This window comes from Nannochloropsis gaditana (assembly GCF_000240725.1).
Source record: "Nannochloropsis gaditana CCMP526 unplaced genomic scaffold scaffold067, whole genome shotgun sequence".
NCBI classification, from domain to species: Eukaryota; class Eustigmatophyceae; order Eustigmatales; family Monodopsidaceae; genus Microchloropsis; species Microchloropsis gaditana.
This window is the reverse complement of record NW_005803886.1, coordinates 70,233-74,655: the sequence shown is the minus strand read 5'-3', so window position 1 is coordinate 74,655 and position 4,423 is coordinate 70,233.

Below are 4,423 nucleotides of genomic sequence, written 5' to 3'. Positions count from 1 at the left end.
GCGGAGCTTGAGCGGCGACACAACAACCTGTCCGCGATTGAGCCATTCAACCCCTGGGGTCCTGTCTACATTTGGGACTGGTTCTCGCCGGACTATAACTGTCCGACGATGGAACGCATTGGACGGGTGGGCGACGGCGGGAAGTGGATCTGCGGCGTGGACGTGCTGAGAGAGCGGGAAAAGTGCGTCGTGTATTCCTACGGTGTGAACGAGGACTTGTCGTTTGAGCTGGAGCTGATCGGGCGGACAGGCTGTGAGGTGCACGGATTCGACCCGACCGTAGGAGGCGTGCCTCCTGACTGCAAGGGGAACCCGCACATCACCTTCCACAAGCAGGCGTTAGGGCCGGTTTCCGAGCCCTCGGACATGTTCATGATGGTGGAGACCCTCCTGGACACCATGAAGAGACAAGGGCACTCGTTCGTGGACGTGCTGAAGGTAGACATTGAGGGCTCCGAGTGGGACACATTCCGTGCCATGCTGCCAGAACGGGCGCTTCCTTTCGGACAGCTCCTCATCGAGCTCCACTTCCGGGACGTCTCGGAGGTCTTTGAGTTCTTTGAGAACATGGACACGCACGGGTTCCGCATCTTCATGCGGGAGACCAACCACAATCCTTGTGCGGCGGGAAAGCTTCCCATAGCCGTGGAGTTCAGCCTCATCAACCCTCATGTATACTTCTCTGGAGCTCCGCACCCCGCGGCCGTCCAAGCCATAGCCGCAAGACCCATGCCTACGACCTACAACGGGGTTGTTTACGTGCTTTCGCACAAGGGGAATCTGGGGCGGCTGACGAAGATGCTGAAATCGTTCGAGGAAAACTTCAACCGGCATTACAATTACCCTCTCATCATCTTCCACGAGGATTTTGGGGAGGCAGAAAAAAAGCAGCTCCAGGAGGCAGTGCGTTTCCGCCTCCAGTTTCGCACAGTGGGTTTCAAGATCCCGGCCTGGCTGGACCGAGCGAAAATTCCGGAAAGGACTCCTTGCAGCCCGCACTCCTCCACAGTAGGATATCGGCATATGAATCGGTTCCTTGCCTTTTTTGCGGCGGAGGAACTGAGCAAAGAGTACGACTGGCAGTGGCGCCTCGATGACGACAGTTTGATCACCGAGGAAGTGGGCTATGACGTGTTCAGGCTCATGGCGGAGAATGGGAAGCGGTACGGCTTCACTAACATTGTGCAGGATGACCCAAAATGCGTGCTTGGTCTCTGGAATGCAACAAGGGACTACGTGGATCGAGAGGAACTGGAGCCGACTTTTTTTACACGCTGGACAGAGGGAGCTGTTTTTTACAACAACTTTGAGGTGTCGCACAGCAGTATCTGGACGTCTGCGGCGTACCGCAACTTCTTCGAGCACATCGATCATTTGGGGGGAATTTACTACCACCGGTGGGGGGACGCACCCATTCGAAGCATCGGTGTCTCCCTCTTCGTCGAAGAGTCGGAAGTTCATCAATTCACCGACATCGCCTACACACATCTCCCCTTCATTGCTCGCAATGCGTCCGGCCTTCCTTCCCCGGCGCAGACCCTCTTCTCACGCGCGGGTGGAAGCCTCCACCCCGGCAATTGCAGCGCGAACACTAGCGCGGGGGAGCATAAGCCCGGCCACGGGGGTGGTGGCAACGGCACCTGCTTCTCGGGTCGTCCCAGTGGCGTAGTGTATGCTGTCCTAAACGACGAACCTGGACAGCTGGAAAAACTTTTGACCACGCTCTCTAGCTTGGATACCCATTTTAATGACCATTTTCATTATCCTGTAGCTATTTTTGCGGCTGACTTGACCTATGAACGTCGCACAGCTATTCGACATGCTACACGCTCCGTGGTGGAGTTCCACGACTTGAGTTTCTTGGCCGCACAGGCCTTGCCCGCGTGGATAGACCCGGCTAGTGTCCCTTCTTATGTCAATTGCGCCTTCGGAGATGACTCGATTACCGATCGGAAAAGAAACCGATACATGGCGTCAAGCGGCGTGGGCAAACTGGTGGCTCAATACGACTACCTCTGGCGTCTCGCACCCGGGGCCGTACTAACCGAGAATGTGACAGCAGACCCGTTTATGAGCATGGCGAACGGTGGAAAGACTTTTGGATACCTGTTAACGGTTGTGGATGACAGCCGTTGCACGGCCGGCTTGCTCGAGGCGACAACAGGGTATGCTCGCCAAGAGGACGTGACGCCTACGTTCCTGGAATTGCTCCCTCCTGACGCAGTTTTCTACGATGGTTTTATCATCAGCCACAGTGCCTTTTGGCGCAGCCCCCAGTACTTGTCCTTCTTTGACTATTTGGACTTGGAGGGGGGCATGTTCTACCAACGCTGGACGGAAGCCAACATCTTGACCCAGGCATTGGCTTTGTTCGTGCCTGTGGAGGAACTGCACCGCTTCAGCGAAGTGGGCTTTGAGCACACGCCCTTCGTCAAACAAAGCAGCAATCGAGCTATCCTCAAGAAGCCAGTGGAGAGGGTTTGGAGAGACCGCGACATCAGCGTGGAACCTGCTCCGGAGCTGTCGGGACTGCTTGCGCCGCGCCGCTTCGGCTATCTAGGTTCAGATGTGGCAACATCTTTCCGCCTGCCCTCCGTCGCCGGCCATGGGTCGTACATGTGGCTGCTCGGAGATACCTACCTAGGGACCAGCGACGGGCTCAAACGCCAAGGCATGCACACGACCATAAGCAACGCAGTAGCTTTCTTCCCTTCCGGTGCTGATTTAGGAGCTGCAGGAGAGTTGTTAACTCCATCAGATGTCACCTTCTTCTGGGGTTATGACCTGGATGGTTCACCAACAGCGCCGTTCGAAGCAGAGGCAGGCCAGGCGGCTGGAACGGTGCTATGGCCTGTAAGCGGCGTGAGCGTGGAGTATCAGGGAGTGGTCAAGATCGTGCTCTTTGCCCAACGCGTGCAGAAGACACACAATCTCACGGATTTTCTGGGGGTGGCAGACGGAATGAATTTCGAGGTCGAAGGCACGTCGCTCATTGTCATCGAGAATCCTGCCGCAGCGCCCAACAGATGGCGATATAGTGTGACGGATATCGCCGGCACTAATGGAACGCATAATTGGTTTTCCGCCGTGGCGGTGGCCGGAGGAAAAGAGATTGCGGACAGTCCGGAGGATGTGCTCTACCTGGTAGGGAATATTGGGGCGCGGGGCTTGGGGGTGTACGACGACGAAGCTTCTAAAAACGTGCTGGGCCGAATCAAAGTAACGGATCTGCTCAAGCGCAGATTCGATCGCATGGAAGTTTTGGTGGAGGAAGCTCATGAAAGCAGAGAAAGTGACGGGGAAGAGCTTTGGATGTCTACCGCGGAAGCGGAGGCCTCGGTGGCCAGAAGGAGGAAAGGCATTATATCGCCGGCAAATGCTGAGACAAGCCTGCAGTACAATTCCGAGCTGGGCGCTTGGGTCTCACTGGCGGTGGACAGTGTAAGCGCGCAATTGGTCCTTTGGAGCGCGCGTAGCGTGTCGGGCCCCTGGACGTCCGCTGTTATCCACAGCATTCCCGCCCCATACGACGATTTGAGCTTATATCGATGTTATGCCGGAAAAGGGCATCCCGAACTTGCACGGGAAGGTTTGCCTGGCGGGGATGTGGAGTTTGTATTCAGCTATGTGTGCAATGCCCCGTCAGATTCCGGCATTTTGTTTGACGAAGGACAGCTCACCTTGTACGCGCCTCAATTTATTCGTGTCCGGCTTGGTCCTGCTGAGGATGGGCGTTTCTCATGAGGAGCCAATAGCCTGTAGATGATTCAAGGAAAAAAGCAAAACTGTAGCTAAGTCATGTCTGCTTAAATCCCTTTAAATAGGAACCTAGATGAAAACACAAATAATGTTACGATAGTTTAGTCTTGAATGGTCGTATCAGTACATGCTGGACAAGGGAAGAAACCAATTCTTTCCAGCATGAGATTTCGGTGGAAAAAAAGCAGGAATTGACCAGGCTTTGGTCAATTTTTTAAGAAAAAAGTATTCTGTCGTCATTATTCATGCTTGCAACAATACAGTGGTGAGAGGGAAAGAAAGGGGTTTCCAGCTAATAGAGCCACAGCTTGTACAGCAAAATTCAAGAAAATGTGCTAAAATGTCGTCAGAAAGAGCCATGACGTGATTTGCACCTAGGGTAGCAAAGTATGGGGGGGATAGGGGTCTAGATGACTGGGATTTAAGAAGTACTGAACACGATCAAGACACGTAGCCAGACACTGTCGACAAACATAGTGTCGCTTTTGTTCGTAATCCATTGGGAGAAAAGGACTTGGGTGCTGATAGCATTCGTGCTTGTCCATGACTGGCTGGAGTCATAGGCATTACAAGTTGTGAAAGCGGACTTTTCTTTGATCCTCTGTGGAGCATTTTGGATGCAGAGAGAATCGGGAACGTGTCCGTTTCGACATGCTTGATGCAG